We start from the raw sequence: 25,778 nt of genomic DNA, 5'->3' as shown, positions 1-25,778 counted from the left end.
GAATATACTTTGTAGTATTTGTATCACGATTGACATACAAGCTAAATAAAGCCAACTCCAGTACCTCTGCGCATGAGCTGCGTCTGTCTGGTTTATTTACACCGCGTGGCATCGAGGATTTAGGGTAGAGTCGTGAGGTATCGGCCGGCTTACAGCACCGGCCACTACCGTGATTTCCCTTTCCGCCTCCAGATAACAGAAGTGTTCAGTAATCAGTAGCAAGCTTGTGTACGCATGTGCACTGGAGTCGGATGTATTCTTCCTCTGTTCAGTGCTTTGTCTTCTTCGAGTGCCTGGTGTTGGTTGCTGTAGCTCTTAGCGCACCGATGATAATTTGCGCCCTGCGGTACATCTTTTTAAGGTAAGTGATTAATTTCGTTGCTATATTTGGTTATCTATGTCATGTGTGGAATCACATCTACCAAACTTTTCATGATAATTTCTGTAAGGTACGTACAGTACAAATAGATCCTACGGTGTGTTTGTCGTGCAGTAGTGGCCACCTGATTGTCTCTTAGTAGTAGCCAGAAGTAATTTCAATTTTTAAATTGTAATTCCTTCATCTTACGTATTTTCAGACTGACACGGCGGAAAATGAGAAAATAATAAGAGGAAAATTGAATGAAGAGCTCATGAAAATGCCTGTGAGCAATGTCATGTCTAACAAAAAGACCGTGTGAGAGGCAGCTGAAACGTTTTCTATATCTCAAAGCACACTTAGGAGACAGGATAACAGGAATTAAGCAAAGTAATTCCGTAACATGAACTCCTCAGATAGGCAAATTCAAGAACGCTTTCGATGAAGAAATGGGAACACAACTATTGTTTTACATGTGAGATTTATACAATAAGTCAGTGTTCCTCAATGAAAAGAAATTTACACTCAGATATCGTTCAACGTGAGCATGATTGTGTTGTGCCCTGCAGTACACTGCAGAAGAGCTGACCCTCCGTGAAGACACCTTCCTGATTATTTCCCGCAAAAACAGTGGTAGTTACCAATAGCAAAGATAGGAAGCACTGCTGTCCAAGCCTGTGGATTCCTTCCAAATAATGAATCCCGCCAAAACAGTGCGTCTCCTTTAGACGCCAGTCACAACAAGAGCATCTCCCCTACTGCCGAAAAAGCACTGACTTCAGAGCTGCGCTCTTGAATCACACACTATTATGCCAATCGCGCGTTCTCCCGCTTATGCCGTTACTCTCGCACCTCAGGGCTCGAGAAATAATCGAGAACCGCTACGTGGCTGGACTTTGGTACCTGTGGCCCACGCTTTCTACAAGTGGTAGACGGCTATCTGCAAAGGAGATCCGCAAAACACGGAAAGGCGCCTTCGCCTCCGCACAGCTCACAGAGCGGACAGCAGGCTGTGCCGTGTATACCAGAATGCACGGTAGGGATCACGAGGTGTACAGGGTGTGGTAGATAAGTAATGAGACTCAGTCTAGAAAAACAAATTTATTGATCCAATTTGTACAAAACGTTAATATTCTTCAAAGTACTCGCCTTGGGCGTCGACACAACGTTGCCAGCGCGTTTTCCAAGCTTCATAGGCCCCACTGTAGTCCGTTTGAGTTATCCCAGTTAGTGCCTTCGTGACAGCACGTTGGATGTTCGGAATATCGTCGAAACGATGACCCTTCAGGCATCTTTTGACCTTTAGAAATAGGAAGAAATCAGGAGGACTCAAGTCAGGGCTGTATGGTGGCTGTGGCAAAACTTCAACTCCAATTTGGGTCAAGTAGGAGGTCACGAGGAACGCTGTGTGCGCCGGAGCATTGTCGTGGTGGAGACGCCAGCGTTGAGCAAGGTCCTGTCGCTTCCGTTTGACGGCTCTGTGCAATCGCTGAAGGACTTCTTTGTAGAATTCGGGATTGACAGTCTTCCCCTGAGGGACAAACTCTGTGTGAATTAACCCCCGCTTGTCGAAAAACACAATCAGCATTGTCTTGATGCGGGACTTTGACATTCTTGCTTTCTTCGGCTGCGGGGATGCCGGTGTGTGCCACTCCGAGCTCTGGGCTTTCGTCTCCAGGTCGTACTGGAATGTCCACGATTCGTCGCCTGTTACTACGTTGTCTAAAAAGTGTGGATTATTTTCCAAATCATTCAACATCTCACGGCAAACGTCCATTCGTTGTTGCTTTTGTTCGGCGATGAGCACTTGGGGAACCAATTTTGCGCAAACTTTCCTCATCATCAAATCTTGCGTAACAATTTGGTGAACCGCAAATTTATTCACGGAGACCTCATCGGCGATCATTTTGAGACTTAAACGACGGTCGGAGTCCAGGAGTTCTTTCAGTTTGGCCACCGTTTCATCCACACGACTCGTTGAAGGGCGTCCAGATCGTTCCATGTCTTCAACGGATTCCCTCCCGTTTTTAAATTCATTAAACCACCGGAACACTTGAGCTCTTGATAGGGAGTCTTCTTTGTAGGCCTCCGTAATCATAGCAAAAGTTTCCGAAGCAGTTTTGCCCAAGCGAAAGCAAAATTTGATTGCATACCGCTGTTCTATCGAGCGATCCATCTTCAGCATTTTCACAAGTGTCACGGGCACACAAACAACGTAATACGCGAAGCTCGAACCTCACTGCACCAGAGCACCGACGCGACTGCGAACCGGTTCTATTGTTAGCTCAGATCCCCCACCACGTGACGTACAGGTGGAGACCGCCCTGCGAGCGACTCGGGCGCCGCGCGGCGGCCAGTCTCATTACTTATCTACCACACCCTGTATACGCGGCAGCAAGCAGCACCGCTGACGTCAGAGTGAACCCGACCAGTGCTCAGTAGTCCGGAATTGCCATAACGTATTGTGATGTAATTTCGTTTACGAGCGAAAATAAAGTTGTTTACAACAGGGTGAATTTTTATTATTGAGTGCTGGTTGAATGCAGAGCTACACCATAATTATTATCAGTATTTTGAGGAATTTTCTGTTGGGAGGTTACACTTGTTTTTTTTTTTCAGAACAAAAGTTATTATTGAAACATTTCTGGAAGGAATTACATGGGACTTTAACATTATAATTGTGGTTAAATCAGTTGTGGCAATTAACATATGTGTGCGGCAACAAAGAACAATAATTTTTTTACCTTATACTACATCGCTCAGGCAATGCCATCGTTCTGCACGACCGACCCAACATGAGTCAACCGCTGGACTTCCCTGTCCTAGCTCCAGAACTCAAGTGCTCTGTGCGAGCTACAAAACCCGACTGCTCTCTACGAACTACTAAACTCGACTTACTGCCAACACTGCTCTAATCTGCGATTCTGTTGTAGCATAGATATTCCGTATCGCAGGCAGCGCGTGAGCAATCCATCGAAATTACATCTGCTCAAGTGCGCTGTCGAATAGTAATGAACCCCTAATGAACCCCTTACACACTGATGTATGTACATATTACAGTACTACACATAAAAATATATGCACTTATACTCATTACACTCTGGGTAGAAAACCTACGCACATTTACATCCACATCTATACCCTGCAAGTCACCTCACGGTTTGTGGCGGAGGATACTTCATGTACGTCTGTCACTTCCCCCGTTTAATGTTCCAGTGGCGAATAGTTTGTGGGAGAACAATTTCCGGTAAGCCAATGTGTGGGCTCGAATGTCTCTGATTTTATCTTCATGGTCTTTTAGCGAGGTATACTTTGGAGAAAGCAATGCAATGTATTTGTTGACAGCTCTAGGGATGTGTGCTTCCGAAACTTTTAACTACAATCTATACTAAGGTACAGAACGACTCTCTTGCAGTGTCTGCCACTGGAGTCGGTTGGCCATCTCTTCGGCGCTTTCGTGTCAACTAAATGAACACGTAACGAAACGTGCTGCTCTTTTTTGGATCTTCTCTAGCTCCTCTATCAATCCTATCTGGTACGGATCCCATATTGACGAGCAATATTCAAGTGTTGGTCGAACGAGGGTGTTGTAAGCTGCTGACGGACTACGTTTCCAGAGGGTTCTTCCAATGAATGTCAGTCTGGCACCTGGCTTTCCTGAAATTAGTTTTATGTGGTCTTGTCACTTGAAATCGCTCCCTATGCATACTCCCAGACATTTTATAGAAGTAAGCGCTTCCAGTATTGTTTTGCGATAGTGTAATCTTACAATAACGGCTCTTTCCGTCTACGAGGTGCATTCAAGTTCTAAGGCCTCCGATTTTTTTTTCTCCGGACTGGAAAGAGATAGAAACATGCGCATTGTTTTAAAATGAGGCCTTGTTCATTGTCAATACGTCCCAGAGATGGCAGCACCGTACGGCAGATGGAATTTTACCGCCAGCGGCGAGAATGATAACTGTTTTAAATACTTAAAATTGCGACGTTTTCCTTACTTGAACAGCGTGCAATCATTCGTTTTCTGAATTTGCGTGGTGTGAAACCAATTGAAATTCATTTACAGTTGAAGGAGACATGTGGTGATGGAGTTATGGATGTGTCGAAAGTGCGTTCGTGGGTGCGACAGTTTAATGAAGGCAGAACATTGTGTGACAACAAACCGAAACAACCTCGGGCTCGCACAAGCCAGTCTGACAGCATGATCAAGAAAGTGGAGAGAATTGTTTTGGGGGATCGCCGAATGACTGTTGAACAGATTGCCTCCAGAGTTGGCATTTCTGGGGGGTCTGTGCACACAATCCTGCATGACGACCTGAAAATGCGAAAAGTGTCATCCAGGTGGGTGCCATGAATGCTAACAGACGACCACATGGCTGCCCGTGTGGCATGTTGCCAAGCAATGTTGACGCGCAACAACAGCATGAATGGGACTTTCTTTTCGTCGGTTGTGACAATGGATGAGACGTGGATGCCATTTTTCAATCCAGAAACAAAGCGCCAGTCAGCTCAATGGAAGCACACAGATTCACCGCCACCAAAAAAATTTCGGGTAACCGCCAGTGCTGAAAAAATGATGGTGTCCATGTTCTGGGACAGCGAGGGCGTAATCCTTACCCATTGCGTTCCAAAGGGCACTACGGTAACAGGTGCATCCTACGAAAATGTTTTGAAGAACAAATTCCTTCCTGCACTGCAACAAAAACGTCCGGGAAGGGCTGCGCGTGTGCTGTTTGACCAAGACAACGCACCCCCACATCGAGCTAACGTTACTCAACAGTTTCTTCGTGATAACAACTTTGAAGTGATTTCTCATGCTCCCTACTTACCTGACCTGGCTCCTAGTGACTTTTGGCTTTTTTCAACAATGAAACTCTCCGTAGCCGCACATTCACCAGCCGTGCTGCTATTGCTTCAGCGATTTTCCAGTGGTCAAAACAGACTCCTAAAGAAGCCTTCGCCGCTGCCATGGAATCATGGCGTCAGCGTTGTGAAAAATTTGTACATCTGCAGGGCGATTACGTCGAGAAGTAACGTCAGTTTCATCGATTTCGGGTGAGTAGTTAATTAGAAAAAAAATCGGAGGCCTTAGAACTTGAATGCACCTCGTATGTGTACGGAATACATCTTTTTATACTGAGGGTCGACGGCCATTCCCTGTACCAAGCGTCGATCCCCTGCACGTCGTGCGACTTCTCTGCATCCAACAGCATCACCCGCAGAAAGCCTCATGGAACTTTCCATGTTGTTTTGTCTTCTGAGTCATTTACGTATGTTGTGAAAGTAATGGACCTATAACACTCGTCTGTGGTAAGGCAGAAGTTGCGTTTACTGCTGAAGACTCGCCTGAGAATGACATGGTGTATTTTGTTTGCTACAAACTCTTCGAGCCAATCACACAACTGGTCTGGTATTCCGTACCATCGTATTTTGTTTATTAGGCTTTAGCGGGGAACTGTGTCGAATGTCTTACGGAAGTCAAGGAACGGGCACCTACCTGTTCGAGGACCCTTCTTAGAAACGAGAATGACCTGTGCTTTTTTTTCCAGTCGTGAGGTACGCTTTACTCCTCCAAAGACATAAGGTACATTGCTGCTAGAAGAGGGGTAAGTTCTTTCTCACACTCTGTACAGAGTCGTACTGATATCCCGTTACCCAGTAGCCTTCCCTCTGTTGAGCGATTTCGGTTGCTTTTCCATCCCGTGTTCTCTTAATTCGATATCTAATATCCTGTCATTGGGCAGGTGGCTTCGATGCGCTTAATGATTTAACACAAGACCAAAACGTGTTAGCATTTTCTGTCAAGATGGTAGACAGAATTCTATCTTCGAATTTGTAGAACGCTTCAAGCATGGCTCTTCTTACGCTAATTAAGGCTTCGTTTGATTTTTGCTTGTCTGTAAGCCCAACTTTGGCTATGATTAAACTTGCAGTGAAACTCTCTTTGCTTTAGTTGCAGTTTTGTAACATGACTGTCTAATCACAGAGGGTCTTTGAGGGGCACATATTTGTCCATTGCGTATTGTATAATTCTCTGGAATTTTGTCCATTCATACGCAACGTTGTTAGTGCTGGGGATAAAATTTTGTGTGCTGACCCCACAGGTAATCATAAATACCGGTGATCACAAAGTCAGTATAAATGTGAAAACTTAATAAACCACGGAATAATGTAAACAGAGAGGTAAAAATTGACACACATGCTTGGAATGACATGGGGTTTTATTAGAACAAAGAAACCAAAGTATTGCTAGGCGCGTGAAACATCTCTTGCGCGCGTCGTTTGGTGATGATCGTATGCTCAGCCACCACTTTCGTCACGCTTGGCCTCCCAGGTCCCAGAACTCAGTCCGTGCGATTATTGGCTTTGGAGTTACCTGAAGTCGCAAGTGTATCGTGATCGACCGACATCTCTAGGAATGCTGAAAGACAACAAACTCCGGACATGCTTTACAGTGCTGTTCACAACATTATTCCTCGACTACAGCTATTGTTGAGGAATGATGGTGGACATATTGAGCATTTCCTGTAAAGAACATCATCTTTGCTTTGTCTTACTTTGTTATGCTAATTATTGCTATTCTGATCAGATGAAGCGCCATCTGTCGGACATTTTGTGAACTTTTGTATTTTTTTGGTTCTAATAAAACCCCATGCCATTCCAAACATGTGTGTCAATTTGTACCTCTCTATCTACATTATTCCGTGATTTATTCAGTTTTCAAACTTATACTGACTTTTTGATCACCCGGTATGTTTCTTGTCGCTCTGGCTAAGCAGAAAGTTCTTAACTTTCTTTGCATTCCTGTTTACAGCCGTAACGGCCTTATGGTAACTGATTCCCTGTTCTGCACTACCTGCATCGAAAAGTTCGGGTCTTTTTGTCACCAGATATCTAAGACGTTACCTGCACAAGTCGGTTCTCTGATTAACTGCTCAAGGTAATTTTCGGGTAATGCATTTAAAACTATTTCACACGATTCCCTGTCCGTACTATTCAGTTTATAGTTCATAAGATAAAATCTCCACTTAATACTACTACATGCCCAAGAAATTTATGTATAATATTCCCCAAGTTTCCCCACAAGTGTTACGTCATTACCGTTCCTGAGGCAGAAGCCTATGAAAGTATTCGATGACTATGTTTATTCCACCTTTAATACTTACCTTTACGCAAATTATTTAGCATTCGGATATGTACTAATCTCACTAGATATTATCGTATTTTTATATTGATACACACGGCTCTATACCAGCGTTCAACCTATCTTTGCGATATACAAACCAGTCGCAATTTAGTATTTAATTCCTGTAGACATCCTGATTCAGTCAGCTTTCTGTCCCAAGTACAACGTGGCCATTGTTACCCTATATAAGCGACACTAATTCCGAGACCCTTCTATAAACTCTCTTATAGTTAGCTAATGCCATGTTAATATTTTATTTCTCCGAATTGCAATTGCGAATACTAACCTGTCTGGGATCAAATCTGATCGGGCCTGTGGAGAGATTTCTGTGTCCTAAAAAACCAACATGTTCTCGCTACACATACTCCGCTAACCTAGTAGCCGCTTCCTGCATTTAGTGCACGTCTGTCCTATTAAGGGGACCGTGGAATTCTTCACCCAAAAGCGGGAGTCATGACACTTGCATCTGATACCGTCGCTGAATCATCTGACTCTGGTTTAGAGCTTCCACTTTGGAGCAAGTCAGAGAACCACGACCGCTCCTAGGAACGATGCTGTAAGACATAGCTCTGCTTCCACTCCGTGGGCAAAGCTAGCTGTCTTCATCAAATCAGCCAGCCGCCTGTAGGAACCGATGATGGCCTCTGAACTCAGGTAGCAGGCGTCATTCCTGCCTATATGAGCCACGATTTCCAGCCGGGTGCACCCAGTGCACTCAATTGCTGCCTCCTCCGCATCTCAGACGAGATACCCTGGCAGGCAAACAAAGTGGGAACTGGTCTCCTTTCCCAAACTGTCCTCTATTTTCCTGAGCAGTTCCATCACCCGCCTAACATTGGAGCTCCCAATGACAAGCAATCTCACCCTCTGCACCTATCCAGACCTCTCAGGAATATCGGTCACATTCCCAACAAGCGAGGCGTCTTGTGCTGGTTCAGATGTCCTTTCAACAGCAGCCAATACCCAGATCTGTTTTTAAGACATTAGGAGACTGCCATGCGGCTGTCACCGACTTTCGCCTTCCGCTCAGAGGTTCGCGATCCCGCCACTGTTCACCGATCACCACCACGGAAGTATCGAGAGAGAGAGGGGGGGGGGATGAGAGATTAGTGTTTAACGTCTCGTCGACAACGAGGTCATTAGAGACGGAGCACAAGTTCGGATTAGAGAAAGATGGGGAGGACAATCGGCCGTGCCGTTCCAAAGGAACTATTCCAACATTTGTGTGAAGCGATTTAGGTAAATCACCGAAAACCTCAATCAGGACGGGCGGAAGGGGATTTGAAGCGTCGTCCTCCCGAATAAGAGGAAAGTGTCGACCAGGCGGAACGTGCGAATCGGAATATGCAGTGGCATCAGGCGTCTCAGGCGATGCTGAAGCCTCCAGAGGTGACAAAGCATTCGCCTCAGATACGCCAACGCCACCCCAGCCAGGACAGCAACCTGAAGTCTGTCGACCCGTGGACAACACAACTTCCAGCTGTTTACCGACAGTGGCCGGTCCCCCCTGCGTCCGTCATGACAGGCGCAGTCCCTATTCATTTTTAATCAATTGTTTTCTGAGCTATAGGTAATGTAACACTAACCCAAAAACTGAACTCAGTCGAAATATGCGCAAACAGACAGCTAAATAATCAGCTACTGTTCACCTCTACTCGGAAGTAAATAAAAGTACCACTAAACAAAACGATGTAATCTATTAGATTGGTGAATTAGTTCGTAGCGCCTTTGTGTTGCATATTGGTATCCCGGATGCTATGGGTCCATTTATCGATTATAATTTTTTATTTGTACTTCACTGTTGCTATTTGAGTTTACATATTATCATTTTGTCATTTGGAGACAGTGAGTGGAGCTGTGGAGCTAGAAAATGGAGTGCCAAGTGGAGAAATTGGAACATTTCCGATATTTTCTTCTGTATGAGTTCAATACAAGGGTGACAGCAGCCGAGGCAGCCAGAAACATTTGCGCCGCGTATGTGGTTACTGACAATGGACAGAGCGCCTCGTTTTAAGGAGGATCATTTTGACGTTAGTGACTCTCCACGTACAGGAAGATGATCTGGGTTTGATCAAGATCGTTTGAACGCATTAATCACCAGTGGTGCACGCCAATGTACTCGAGAACTGCCAGATGTGAATAAATGTGATCATTCCTCTATCGTACGATATTTGCACGCCATGCGGAGGGTTCACAAATCGGGTGTTGGGTACTGCATGCCCTATGTCAGAATTACAAAAATTAGCGAGTGGCCTTATGTGCATCTCTGCCTGTTTGTCATCAGTTGGCCTGTGAACAGTGCCGACCATTCCTATCACGTATCGTTACTGGTGAGGAGAAAAGGTGTCATCAAGCTAACATGAGGAAAAGAAAGGGAGGGTTGAGCCCAAACAAAGAGGCGGCTCCTCGTACAAAAACCTGCGAGCATCCCCAAAAGATGATGTTATGCATCTGTTGGAACGGCGATAGTGTGTTTCCCGAGACGTAACCATCACTGCTGACCAACTGAGGCGTCTTGCAGACGCCAAGAACAACGACCAGGAAGACTGCGTGAAGTGATGCTACTCAACGATAACGCCCGCCCTCTTTCTGCTTGACTGACAGAAAACAGTTTACAGGCGTTATGTTAGGAAGTCATTCCGCACCCATCTTATCCACCTGATCTTGCGCCTAAGATTTTCACTTTTTCCGCTCTGTCGCACAACCTTCAAGGAACTTTCTTTCCTGATGAAAATGCGCTCCGAACGTGGCTCGAAGAGTTCTTCACCTCAAAAACACGTGGTTTCTACAGTCGGAGAACCGAAAAGTTGCTCCAGCGTTAGCAAACTGCTGTAAATAGTGAAGGATGATATGCTATTGATGACTAAGTCTGTGATATGTGTAGCTGTTGTGTTTATTAAACTTATGGAAACGCTCTACGAACTTGTGCACTGACCTAATATGATCTACACTCCTGGAAATGGAAAAAAGAACACATTGACACCGGTGTGTCAGACCCACCATACTTGCTCCGGACACTGCGAGAGGGCTGTACAAGCAATGATCACACGCACGGCACAGCGGACACACCAGGAACCGCGGTGTTGGCCGTCGAATGGCGCTAGCTGCGCAGCATTTGTGCACCGCCGCCGTCAGTGTCAGCCAGTTTGCCGTGGCATACGGAGCTCCATCGCAGTCTTTAACACTGATAGCATGCCGCGACAGCGTGGACGTGAACCGTAAGTGCAGTTGACGGACTTTGAGCGAGGGCATATAGTGGGCATGCGGGAGGCCGGGTGGACGTACCGCCGAATTGCTCAACACGTGGGGCGTGAGGTCTCCACAGTACATCGATGTTGTCGCCAGTGGTCGGCGGAAGGTGCACGTGCCCGTCGATCTGGGACCGGACCGCAGCGACGCACGGATGCACGCCAAGACCGTAGGATCCTACGCAGTGCCGTAGGGGACCGCACCGCCACTTCCCAGCAAATTAAGGACACTGTTGCTCCTGGGGTATCGGCGAGGACCATTCGCAACCGTCTCCATGAAGCTGGGCTACGGTCCCGCACACCGTTAGGCCGTCTTCCGCTCACGCCCCAACATCGTGCAGCCCGCCTCCAGTGGTGTCGCGACAGGCGTGAATCGAGGGACGAATGGAGACGTGTCGTCTTCAGCGATGAGAGTCGCTTCTGCCTTGGTGCCAATGATGGTCGTATGCGTGTTTGGCGCCGTGCAGGTGAGCGCCACAATCAGGACTGCATACGACCGAGGCACACAGGGCCAACACCCGGCATCATGGTGTGGGGAGCGATCTCCTACACTGGCCGTACACCACTGGTGATCGTCGAGGGGACACTGAATAGTGCACGGTACATCCAAACCGTCATCGAACCCATCGTTCTACCATTCCTAGACCGGCAAGGGAACTTGCTGTTCCAACAGGACAATGCACGTCCGCATGTATCCCGTGCCACCCAACGTGCTCTAGAAAGTGTAAGTCAACTACCCTGGCCAGCAAGATCTCCGGATCTGTCCCCCATTGAGCATGTTTGGGACTGGATGAAGCGTCGTCTCACGCGGTCTGCACGTCCAGCACGAACGCTGGTCCAACTGAGGCGCCAGGTGGAAATGGCATGGCAAGCCGTTCCACAGGACTACATCCAGCATCTCTACGATCGTCTCCATGGGAGAATAGCAGCCTGCATTGCTGCGAAAGGTGGATATACACTGTACTAGTGCCGACATTGTGCATGCTCTGTTTCCTGTGTCTATGTGCCTGTGGTTCTGTCAGTGTGATCATGTGATGTATCTGACCCCAGGAATGTGTCAATAAAGTTTCCCCTTCCTGGGACAATGAATTCACGGTGTTCTTATTTCAATTTCCAGGAGTGTATGTTAGGGTAGAAATATGTCAGGTGCAGCTCACGTATTTTTACTGCAGGGTCGGAGGAACAGCAGAGTATAGAGGAGCTGATCACAAATAAAGAGCAATCTGTAGATTAGTTATTGCGAATCTTACGATACTAATGACCACAGCAAATAGGACGAGAGTTAGGACCTTTCCTAGAGAGTCGCAGTTCTCCTCTTTAGACCATGGCGATACCACTTGCTGTTTACAGTATCTCAAATATGATCGAAAGAGAAAGTACTACTATATAAAGATGAGAAAAGATTGCCATTAGCCGCACTGGAGTAGCTGCTGTAAATCATTACCGATAATACGGTCGCAAAATAGCCGTCAGACTCTCGATGGCAGTTCTTAACTGCACCCACGTCGACCTTCAATGCTACGTGCATACTGTTGATAGCACTCATACCGATTACTCTGTATCACAGTTCTCGTTTCATTCTGGGATAAACTACGTCGCTAAGTTTGTTGTCTGTTCTGTTCTTTAGTTCCGTAAGGAAATGCAATACTTCCCTTAACTCACAGTTTCTGTCACTTACACTGATCTGCCAGAACATTATGGTCACCTAGCTAATAGCCGGTATGTCCACCTTTGGCACGGATAACAGTAGCGACGCCTCGTGGCACGGAAGCAGTGACGCCTTGGTAGGTTCCTGGAGGGAGTTGGCACCACATGTGCACACATAAGTCCCCTAATTCCCGTAAGTTACGGAGAGGGGTGCGACTAACTCTGACGCCACGTTCCATCACATCCCGGATGTGTACCATTGGGTTCATATCCGGCGAGTTGGGGGGCAGCACATCAACTCACCACTGTGTTCCTCGAACCACTCCATCACACTGCTGACGTTGTCACATGGCGTATTATCTTGTTGAAAAATGGCACTACCGTCGGGAAACATAATCGTCACGATGGGGTGTAAGTGGTGTGCAACGTGTGTACCATCTCCTGCGTCATGATGCCTTGCACAGGCTCAACTGAACCCACGGATGCATACATGAATGTTCCCCAGAGCATAATGGAGCCGCCGCCAGCTTTGTCTCTATTCCTCAGCACAGGTGTCATGGAGCTGTTCCCCCTTAAAGACCACGGATTCGCGTCCTCCCATCAGCATGATGAAGTAGGTATTGGTATTCATTAGACCGACGGTCACGTGCCCATTTTAGGCGTAGTTGCCGATGTCGTGGTCTTAACATTGACACATGCGTATGGTCCCGGCGGAGGTTCGAGTCCTCCCTCGGGCATGGATGTGTGTGTTTGTCCTTGGGATAATTTAGGTTAAGTAGTGTGTAAGCTTAGGGACTGATGACCTTGGCAGTTAAGTCGCATAAGATTTCATACACATTTGAACATTTTTGAACACATGCGTGGATCGTCGGCTGCGGAGACCCATCGTTAGGAGTGTTCAGACACACTTGTACTCTGCCCAGCATTGAAGTCTGATGTTATTATACACTCCTGGAAATGGAAAAAAGAACACATTGACACCGGTGTGTCAGACCCACCATACTTGCTCCGGACACTGCGAGAGGGCTGTACAAGCAATGATCACACGCACGGCACAGCGGACACACCAGGAACCGCGGTGTTGGCCGTCGAATGGCGCTAGCTGCGCAGCATTTGTGCACCGCCGCCGTCAGTGTCAGCCAGTTTGCCGTGGCATACGGAGCTCCATCGCAGTCTTTAACACTGGTAGCATGCCGCGACAGCGTGGACGTGAACCGTATGTGCAGTTGACGGACTTTGAGCGAGGGCGTATAGTGGGCATGCGGGAGGCCGGGTGGACGTACCGCCGAATTGCTCAACACGTGGGGCGTGAGGTCTCCACAGTACATCGATGTTGTCGCCAGTGGTCGGCGGAAGGTGCACGTGCCCGTCGACCTGGGACCGGACCGCAGCGACGCACGGATGCACGCCAAGACCGTAGGATCCTACGCAGTGCCGTAGGGGACCGCACCGCCACTTCCCAGCAAATTAGGGACACTGTTGCTCCTGGGGTATCGGCGAGGACCATTCGCAACCGTCTCCATGAAGCTGGGCTACGGTCCCGCACACCGTTAGGCCGTCTTCCGCTCACGCCCCAACATCGTGCAGCCCGCCTCCAGTGGTGTCGCGACAGGCGTGAATCGAGGGACGAATGGAGACGTGTCGTCTTCAGCGATGAGAGTCGCTTCTGCCTTGGTGCCAATGATGGTCGTATGCGTGTTTGGCGCCGTGCAGGTGAGCGCCACAATCAGGACTGCATACGACCGAGGCACACAGGGCCAACACCCGGCATCATGGTGTGGGGAGCGATCTCCTACACTGGCCGTACACCACTGGTGATCGTCGAGGGGACACTGAATAGTGCACGGTACATCCAAACCGTCATCGAACCCATCGTTCTACCATTCCTAGACCGGCAAGGGAACTTGCTGTTCCAACAGGACAATGCACGTCCGCATGTATCCCGTGCCACCCAACGTGCTCTAGAAGGTGTAAGTCAACTACCCTGGCCAGCAAGATCTCCGGATCTGTCCCCCATTGAGCATGTTTGGGACTGGATGAAGCGTCGTCTCACGCGGTCTGCACGTCCAGCACGAACGCTGGTCCAACTGAGGCGCCAGGTGGAAATGGCATGGCAAGCCGTTCCACAGGACTACATCCAGCATCTCTACGATCGTCTCCATGGGAGAATAGCAGCCTGCATTGCTGCGAAAGGTGGATATACACTGTACTAGTGCCGACATTGTGCATGCTCTGTTGCCTGTGTCTATGTGCCTATGGTTCTGTCAGTGTGATCATGTGATGTATCTGACCCCAGGAATGTGTCAATAAAGTTTCCCCTTCCTGGGACAATGAATTCACGGTGTTCTTATTTCAATTTCCAGGAGTGTAGATCGCGCGCCTTCCCCATTCTGCACACGGACAGCACGCTCACTGATACTACGTGCACAGTGCGTGTGTCTGATTAGCAATCATTCCTCGCCAAGTGACGCGACTATCTCCTGGACGAGTTTATATCGATAGTAGGTCGGTGGTCATACTGCTCTGGCTGATCGATGTATATCTCTTCGTGGGCATGAATTAATCATTAATCTTCATTTTAAATCGTGGCTTAATTCCGTAACCCACACAAGTCGGCCAATTGCAGTAGGCAACTGAGAAGGATGCCAGCGAGGACAGAAAAAAGAAACGAACAAACAGTCTATATCTACATATACGTGCATACTCGACAAGGCTCGGAGTGGTGCGTAGCGGAGGGTACCTTGCACTGCTGCTCGCTATTCCCTTTCCTGTTCCACTCGAAAATAAAGCGAGGGAAAAACGACTATCTATATACCTCCATATGACCCCTAGTTTCTCTTATAACGCGAAATGTGCGTTGGTGGAAGTAGAATCGTTCTGAAGTCACCTGCAATGCTGGTTCTTTAAATTTTCTCGATAGTACTCCGCGAAAAGAACGTCATCTTCCCTCCACGATCTCCCATTTGCGTTCACTACAAATCTAGCAGCCCGCCTCTGAATTGCTCCGATGTCTTACTTTCATCCGACCTGGTGGCGATCCCAAACACTCGTTCCTTTTTGCTCCGCGGGTGCCAGTGGTCTGTGACATTGGCAGTCAGAAACTGTATTCTCAACTTCGTTCGCTTTGTATGGTCTCCCCGTTTATTTTATCAAAAATGGTTCTGAGTACTATGGGACTCAACTGCTGAGGTCATTAGTCCCCTAGAACTTAGAACTAGTTAAACCTAACTAACCTAAGGACATCACAAACATCCATGCCCGAGGCAGGATTCGAACCTGCGACCGTAGCGGTCTTGCGGTTCCAGGCTGCAGCGCCTTTAACCGCACGGCCACTTCGGCCGGCTTTATTTTATCTTTTAAGTACAGCACCAGTGAAAAAGAGAAAAGTATAACCTGTTTGACAAAAAAAGCGAAACTTCCAGAAGACTTGATCGGATGTCTGTGTTACTTCGTACATATACACACCATCGGCAGGTATGTAAACGATTATACTTGCAATTGTTTGTGACACGCAGAACGGTCATCAGAGTGCGATAATGTTGTTCGCGTTTAGAGTGTTATTAGCGGGCCTGATAGGGTATGTAAGGGGCGTGAATAGTGTCACACGTTCAGTGACCACTGTGAAAGACATGGAGATGCCACATACCCCTGTGAGACAGCGTTATTAGCACCTGACAGAGTTTGAAAATGGCCTCATAGTGAGTGTCTATTTGGGCGGCTGATCAAAATGCACAATAGCCAGATTTGTGGGACATTCGGATGTGACAGTGCTCCGATGTTGCGCTGTATGGGAACATGAGAGCAGGCGTAATCGTCGACAAGGTTCATGTCGTTCATTTCTGACCATCACTTGAGAGGATCGCCAGGCATTTCGCAACCCCTTCACATCTGTGCCTGCTGTCCAAGAACAGTTAATGGACTCCCTGCTACATTCTAACTCATTCTGCACCTACGGTTGGAGACCAGCAGCAGCCGGTCTAGGGAATTACCGCCCCATACGTAGGCTGCCGTTAACACCACAACGCAAACGGCTGCGTTTGGAGCTGGGCCGTGACCGCAAACATGGACAGCTGATGAAGTTGCAATGCTCTCAGCGATGAATCACGGGTCCGCACTACTCCACATGACCGTCGTCGGCGAGTATGGCGGCGACCTGGGGAAAGGCCCCATTCTTCCAGTGTCCTGAGAAGACGCAGTGGCGTTACTCCTGTCGTCATCGTGTGAGCAGCCGTGACTGACTTCAGGTGGCGGCTAGTAGTGATCGAGGGAACTGTCATAGCACAATGGTACGTCACGATGTCCTGCGCCCTCATGTGTTACCTCTCATGCGACTGTGCCGTGGTGCCACTTTGCAACAGGACAATGCTCCTCCACAAATGACACTTGATTCTATGACCTGTCTGTGGGGCGTTTAGCTACTCCTGTGGCCAGCAAGATCACCAGATCTGTCCCCAGCAGAATATGTCTGGAAGAAGCTCTGCCATTACATACAAGACATCAACGACCAGTTACCACAGTTTAGGGTCAGCTTGTCTCAACAGAGGGTGCAACGACTTTATGAAACTCTTTTACCATCCGAATCAGAGCACGCATACTGGCCACAGAGAGTGCAACGTCATACTGACAAGTGGGACGATACTCCCAACTTCTTTGTAAATTTGACGCGAATTCGCAGCCACAGAAACAACATCACATATCCTCTCAACCTGTGAAGTTTAATTTCGTTTCCTCGTCCCCTTCTGGATACTTCACTTCTACGCCGCTCGAACCTCTTTAGATCAATCATAGTTACAACGAGAAATAATTGCGCTCTTGAATATGTTTTATAGCAGTGTGTACTTTTCTATCTAGAGCACATTGCAAAGCACACTCAGCTGCGAACAGTAGGCATTTGCTCGCGTACAAATACTTAATACATGGCCGTTCACGACAGCCGAAGACAACCGATTTCCTGTACGGCCAAAGAAAACTGTGCGTTGACTATTTCGTCCCTAATGGACGGCATTATGACAGCTGCGACTGTTGATAAATACGAATAAAACAGTTTCTGAGTCAGTCACTTGTTTATTTTACCACTATGCTTTTCGATGGTTCACACTATCACAATTGTTTAAATGCATGGCTGGCGTTGGTGAAGAGTATAAACGTCTCTTCACAGTGGCAGCCCAAGGTCAGTGTAAGTTATTTTGTGTGTTTTGCTAATGACAAAAATTTGTTTAGAAAAGGCACTTTAGAGATTAAAAAAATCCTGAATTTCTGACAGTGAATTGTTCTTATAGGGACGGTAATGTTGTAAAATGCTTGCATACTGTTGCTTGACGTTATGTTGAAACGTCCCCTTAGAACAATTTATACACGACTGTGCTTAACCTGACACACAATTTTATTTAGCGCAACGCAATCTGACTTTCAAAAATCCCTACAAAAGAATGGCCCTGACTAACATTAACCTATACCTTTCACAAATCACTTACCTCACAAAAATCTTCGTTACTGGAACTACTGCAATACAGCGAGCGCCACTACTGCCAGCTAAATAAAAGATTCAAACTACTGAATGCACTAACTACTGATAGGGATAGTTAGGAAATGAAAGATATTAATAGAGAACAAACAATGTATTTACCTTAATAGTCATAATATATATAGCAGTTCATGACAAATTACAAAACTCCGCCGTCTCTCTCCCCACATCCACCACTGCTGGCGGCTCACCTCCAACTGCGCAACGCTATGCGCTGTTAACATCCAGCTGCCGCTGCCCAACACTACAATGGCAGACAACAATGCAAACTAGCACACAGGCTGCACACAGCACAGCCAGTGATTTTCATATAGAGCGCTATGTAACGTTGCCAATAAGAAAACATAAACAGCCTACTTACAATGTCCTCACTTACGACAGTGTAAATGTAATGTTCAGTGGACAGTGGAGAGCACAAAACATCAAGCAAAAGTATGCAGACCATTTACAACACTACCGTCCATACACGAGCAATTCGTTATCAGAAAGTGTCTTTCCTAAATAAAAAAATTTTTATCATTAGCAAAAGATGCAAAATAACCTACACTGCCCTTGGTCTGAAAAGAAATTGTGCTCTCTTCACCAACACCATCCACGTAAATAAACAATTCTCAGCTTGCAGATGATGGTGTGAGCCACTGAAACGCATAATGACAAAATAAACTGTTCGTTGTTGTAAGTGTTCGACATTACTCTATTGAAAAAGTGTGCCTAACCCACGTACGAGATTTCCAGAAAAGTGTAAGCACTAAAAAGCCAAGCAACCCAGCAAAAAGGGTAATGCCGCAGTATAATTTTCTCTAACGTTGTCCAAGGATATTATGACTCGAAGTGTTGCTGTAGGTCTTAAAGTCACAAGCGGCAGTTGAACAACCACTCCAAAGTCTTCCTTATGCAACTCGTGAGATCAACTCTGTGATATCCATTTCAGGAAAACCTTTCCGAGCACGTGACCGAGAACTCTGTTAATAAAAGCAAAGTTATCGCCTCTGTTGCGAGTGGTCTTACTCAGGGCAATGGACGAATTCCACTTAGGCAAGTACAGCCCCCTGGCTTCCCTCCGTCGGCCGGAAAAGTCTACTGTATCCCGAACGGGTTGAACAGGGCAAAGGGATTTACGTTGCGTTTCTTGCGAGGTCGCGCAAAATGACATAAGACTTTATCGTTACCAGATGTTTTTGTCACTAGATACACACCGAGCCCAAATTTAGTTCTCACATGACGAAGGATCAGTTGTAAGGTTCTCTGTAAAACCAAAAGTTATAACTGCCCCTGTCGGCTATTTTTCTTTTTTGTGGCTGATGGAAGTGGTCACTTGTGAAAAGTATTCATCAATTGTCTTGACTAAGTTTCCTGGGTTAAACTGATGACTTTCATCGTGAATTTCACCAACAAATGGCATCCCACCTCGTGTAAAAAATTCTCGTGATGGTCTTCCATAAACTCCAGCACTCCTCACTCCATCAGGGCATACGTCATATTAATGGTGAAATATTTGGAATGGATCTATCTCCAGACAGGTGGATCTCATTTTTTGATGCAATCCACATGCTCGTGGATGCTGTCACATGCACATCCATCTGGCTGCAGAACGTCCAGTTCATTTCGGTGAGCATCCCTTTCAAACATCCCTTATGATCTTGAAACTTCTTACTTAAGTTTTTACTTAAACTGCTGAGTGAAACTGAACGTATTGAGCCTACTTTCTCTTTAGTTATTCTTATCATTTAAACACTGACCCACAGAAGTTGCCCTGACAAATACAACACAATCGCAATGTTACTCTCAAAAATGATAACCTGACTTCAAATAATTAATACAAAAGAATGACCCTGAATTAAAAGAAATCCTGACAATAACCTATACGTATCACAAGTCATTTACCTCACAAAAATCTTCATTACACGAACTAGAGCAATGCCGCAAGCACCAATACTGCCTGCTGAATAAAAAGGTTCTAACTACTGATAGGTGTGTGGTTAGCAAAGGAAAGATTTTATTGCAAAGCAAACAATGTATTTACCTTAATAATGTGACAACCAGTTCAAAAATTATATAATCATCAATAATGAATCTCAATAACGGATATAAATTCAGACCGTCCGCTCGCGCTAATACTTCAAATCTCCAACATTGCTAATTATTAACCTCTAACCTCCATCACTGCTGACTACTCACTCCCAACTTCCATCACTGCTGGCTGTTCACCTCCAACTTCCATCACCGCTGACTGTTAACTTCCAACTGCGTCCGACCAGCTACAGAGCCTATTACAGAGTGTGCACAGCGCTGTCAGAGTTAATAACGTAGAGCGCCACAAAACGCTGCCAACATACAAACACATAAACAGCCTACTTACAATCTATTATATGTACCTTCATTGGGATAGGGTCATCTAACTGCAAGTCGTCAGTCACTAACCGCTAAGCTGTGTCAGAGGGGATAGGAAAGTACACTCTAAGAGAAAAAAAGGCGCACCACGAAGGAATTATCCAAACTGGACATAAATCAGTAGATGTGATGTACGTGTGCAGACAAACAAATTAAACATTGGATGATTTATTCAACGAAAGAGCTTTGCAAATTGAGCAAGCCATTAACGCATTGTTTACCTCTGGCCCTTATGCAAGCAGCTATTCAGCGTGACATTGATAGAGTTGGTGGATGTCTTCCTGAGACATTCGTGCAAAATTCTGGCCAACTGTCGCATTAGTTCGTTAGAATCCCGAGCTGACAGGAGAGCCCTGCCCACAATGCTCCAACGTTCTCAGCTGGGAATACATCCGGCAACTTTAATGGTCAAGGTAGGGTCTATCATGCTGAAATGTCAGTCGGGGAGGCTAACCACGAAAGGCAACAAAACGGGATGTAGCCTATCGTCGAGATACCGCTGTACTGTAATGATGCAGAGGATGACAGCCAAAGAGGTCCTACTGTGAAATGAAATGGTACCCCAGACCATCACTCCTCGTTATGGGTCCGTATGGCGGGTGACAGTCAGGTTGATGTCCCACCGCTGCCCATGGCGTCTCCAGACTCATCTTCGCTGGTCATCGGCGCTCATTTCGGGGCGACACTCATCAATGAAGACGATTCTACTCCAGTGAAAGAGATTCCAGCCCAAATGTACTCGATGCCACTGCAAACAGGCTTGTTGGTGTACGAAGGTCAGTGGAATTCAGCGCAAAGAGCGCGGTGAGTTCAGGCCTTTTCTGTGAACCGCCTATTAATGGTCCTTGTGGTCACTGAAGCACCAGTTGCACGTCGGATCGACGATGATGATGACGATTCGGGTCTGACAGCCTCCCTGATGGTTGCTAGGTACTCTCGTTCTGTCGTCTCTCTAGGTGCACGGCTTCGTTCTTTACGCTGTGTTTAAACATGGGTCACTCATTCTGGCCAACATCGTGGAATAGTGGCATCGTTCCTATTCAAATACCGAGCGATTAGCCGATTGCTCCAACCGGCTTCTTTGAGCCCTACCACACGGCCTCTCTCAAATACTGACATCTGCGTATACTGTACATGCGCCTGCTCCGAGGCATAGTTACTATCGAACTGAGTAGGCCTACATGGACTGAAAGTTGCAAATAGTTTATGCCCTGGTATCGACATGTCCCCTGTTTACTATTCTTGCCAGCTGGGCCGTGAAATTGAGCTGCTGCGTCACCCATTCATCCATTGGCTGGCAAAGTCTGGAGTTTTGCGTTTTCCGTCGACACCCGTATAAACATCAATTTGTGACCCATTTGTATAACTCCTTTGTCTTAGAGTGTACTTTGGGAGATCGGTGGCACGTGTCACTGTAGGAGCGCGTAAATGCGCTCTCAGCTTTGCATCAAAGAGACACATTTCTTCAGCCTGTACGAAGCTTCTATCTGCACCAACCAACGGCCACGTAGTTGTGTGGTTCCATATCAAGTTACATGTATTAAAATCTTACAAAGATGAAATGGTTTGGGGGGGGGGGGGGGGGGGACTATGTAACGATGTACACTAGTGTCCAAAATTAAAGCAACAAACGGAAATTTTGTAAGATTGCATTTATTTTGTTATTTTGTCACAAAACACTACAAAAGGTGATAGTAAAGTAGGAACAAAGGGTAGAGTACAGAACGTAAACAACTGCAAGAAGCATAATGGTAGATAAAAATGGTCTTCGTTTTTTCCAACTTAGCGGGTTTCCATACACATTCCGATAATTGGTTATGTACTCAGTATGGGGTGCGGCCACCTCTTGCAACAATACAGGCCTGACAACGACGGAGCATGGTGTGAATGACGTCATCAATCTCATGTTGAAGCAATAATGCCCATTCTTCCTGCAACGCTGCTCGCTTGGAGAGTGGTTGGTGGATGCTGATGTGACGCAACCCGTCTCCTTAGTGCGTCACAGATATGCTCTATGGGATTAAAATCGAGAGATCGAGCAGCCCATGCCAGGCGTGGAATATTTTCCAAGAAAATATCAACCACCCATTTTATATGAGGTTGAGCATTATCGTCCTTGAATACGAATCCTGAGCCCACAGCGACTCGCAAGAACCGTACATGGGGCCCCAAAATCTCGTCACAACACCTGACAGCACTTAAACATTGCCGATACACCTGCATAATTTCATAGAGAGGTATCAGAGTGGTCAACATAATTCCTGCCCACGCCGTTAGCGATTCTCTTCGATATCGGTCTCTTTCCGCAATGTTTAGGTCCCGAAATCGTGATCCACGTGCGCTCCAGATGCGAGTCCGTCGAGAATCACCCTCCAGATCAAATCAGCACTCGTCTGTAAAAAGAACATTAGCCTCTGTTCGACCTTGCAGGTAGCATGTTGACTGCTCCACTCTAGACGTACTCTTCTGTTAAGACGAGTCAGAGGTAAACATACAGCAGGTCTCCGACAATAAAGGCCACTCTGCCGAAGCCTTCTGTACACTGTTTACTTCTATACAACACGTCCAGTGGGGGCTGCAAGCTCAGATGCCAGTTGCAGTGCAGTACTAAGACGGCATGTCGTGTCCTTGCAGCCAAATAACGATCCTCTCTTTCTGATGCCACACGTGGTCGGCTCTGACCTGGTCTTCGGAATACAGTTTCGTTCTCTATAAACAATCACAGCGTCCGAGAAACAACAGAACGAAACTTCCTGGCAGATTAAAACTCTGTGCCGGACCGAGACTGGAACTCGGGACCTTTGCCTTTCGCGGGCAAATGCTCTACCCACTGAGCTACCCAAGCACGACTCACGCCCCGTCCTCATAGCTTTACTAATGCCAGTACCTCGCCTCAGCTGGTAGAGCACTTGCCCGCGAAAGGCAAAGATCCCGAGTTCGAGTCTCGGTCGGGCACACAAAAATTGGTTCAAATGGCTCTGAGCACTATGGAACTTAACACCTGTGGTCATCAGACCCCTAGAACTTAGAACTACTTAAACCTAACTAACCTGAGGACATCACACACATCCATGCCCGAGGCAGGACTCGAACCTGCGACCGTAGCGGTCGCGCGGCTCCGGACTGAGCGCCTAGAACCGCTAGACCATCGCGGCCGGCTCGGGCGCACAGTTTTAATCTGCCAGGAAGTTTCATATCAGCGCACACTCCGCTGCAGAGAGAAAATCTGATTCTGAAAACAACAGAACGATTCGCATTGAGCCATCGGGCCACATCAGTTTGCGACTGTCCTGCTTCCAATCTTCCTACGGTCCTCCACTGCAGACTAGGCGTCTTCTTTGTGCCCTACTGCATCGTCTGTGACAGTACACACAGCGATTGTGGTTGTGGGAGTACCCGGCAAACACTACCCCCTTTTATAGGTGCCTTGACGTCATTTTTCACTGACCGGAATGCCATCTTTCGAGCAGAACACACATCTGTTGACAGTTTGTGTGACTATATCGTGAATTAGATACAGGACGGGGAAATAGTGGTTGTTGCTTTAAATTTGGACACCAGTGTATGCAGAGACTACTTGCCTAATGCTTCATGTCATGCCAAGTAGTGGGCGCGTACTATTACACTGCATGGCACATACACTGAGTCTGCCAATGCTTGCAATACGGCGTTGAGGGGGAGAGCCGAGGCATGGTAATCGTCGTCGATGAATAGGATTACTACACCTGTGGCTCTCTCTGCCAACTGAGGCCGTCCTTACTCAGGCGGCGTTTACTCAGGACTGACAGTGTCTCTTAGGTTTCTCGAAGGGAAAGAAACATAGTCCTTGACTGTCTCAAGAGCTTCAGTTCTCATTCGATGTCCCACTGTGATGTAATTAAAAACCATTGCCTTCCCCTTTCTTTCTGTCGAGGTAAAGATCCTGCAACAGAGCAAAAGCACCAGTAACGAGGGATGAGGATGGGGGCGTCGTTACTTGAGGAATTGTAAGGGTCCCTCAGGCAGATTTTTATCCCGAAGTTCTCAATTATTTGTTGGGTATATCGCAATATCTTCCCATAACTCACTACGGCTCAAATGGTTCAAATGGCTCTGAGCACTATGGGACTTAACTGCTGTGGTCATCAGTCCCCTAGAACTTAGAGCTACTTAAACCTAACTAACCTAAGGACATCACACACATCCATGCCAGAGGCAGGATTCGAAGCTGCGACCGTAGCGGTCTCGCGGTTCCAGACTGCAGCGCCTAGAGCCGCTCGGCCACTCCGGCCGGCCACTGCGGCTCCCTCTAGTACTATGGAAGTTGTTCTTTAATCTCTCAACACACATCTTATCACCCTGTTGCTTCTCTAGTCAGTTTTTTTCACATATTCCTTTCCTGGACTATTTTACAGGGAGATTCCTGATTTCTTATCTGATCATTTCATTTAGTTTCCCGCATCTTCTGTAACACTACACCTTAAATGTTCCGAGTGTCTTTAATTTCAGTTTTTCAACAGTCCTTGATTCACTTGCAGACAATGTTGTGCTCCAGACGTACATACTCAGAAATGTTTTCCTCAAATTAAGGTCTATATTTCTTGCTAGTATGTTTTTATAGTGACAAATGCTCCCTTTACCTGTTCTAGCCTGATTATTATATTCTCCTTGCTTCGTCTGTCATGCATTATTTTAGTTGCAAAGTAGCAGAATTACTTCACTTCGTCTGCTACGTAGTCGCCTTAATGCTAATCTCATTTCTGATATTCCTCATTACTTACGTCTCTCTATGGTTTATTTCGGTCCAGTTCCTGTGCTTATCAGAATGTTCATTTCATTCGAGAGGTACTTCAGTTCTTGCTCACTTTCACTGACGGTAGCAATGTCTTCAGTAGATCTTGTCATTGACATCCCTGAATTTTAATCACATTCCTGACACCACCTTTTATTTGCGTCTCTGCATCTTCGATGTATAGTTTGAACAGTAGGGCCGAAAGACTGCACCCCTGTCTTACACCCTTTTTCATCCGCGTATTTCGTTCTTGGTCCTCCAATCTTACTGTACCCTCTTCATTCTTGTATTTATTGTATATTACTAATCAGTTCCTGTACTTCAAATTTACAATTGTTTTTGTAAGAGTTTCAAACACCGTACACCATGTTATGATGTCGAACGCTTTTTGTAGGCTGACAAATACTATGACGGTGCTGAACATTAACAAGCGCGAACTGTCGAAAACTGTTGCACTTTCCGTCCCCTCTGTTACGGCCGAACACACCGCTGTATAAGAGCGTTGTCAGCTACGATGCCCCTTTTGAGGGAAGACTTAATTAACCTGCTTCTCTGCGTCACCCCTTCAACCAGGCGAACAGCCGCTCGCGTCCGCTACAGACACGAGTTTTGATGGCTTTTAGGGTCGACTAACTTTCGGATTCAGGAACGGCTAA

Source organism: Schistocerca cancellata, chromosome 6 (genome assembly GCF_023864275.1).
Source record: "Schistocerca cancellata isolate TAMUIC-IGC-003103 chromosome 6, iqSchCanc2.1, whole genome shotgun sequence".
Taxonomy (NCBI): domain Eukaryota; kingdom Metazoa; phylum Arthropoda; class Insecta; order Orthoptera; family Acrididae; genus Schistocerca; species Schistocerca cancellata.
The sequence above is the reverse complement of the archived record's forward strand: the minus strand, read 5'-3'. Positions refer to the sequence as shown.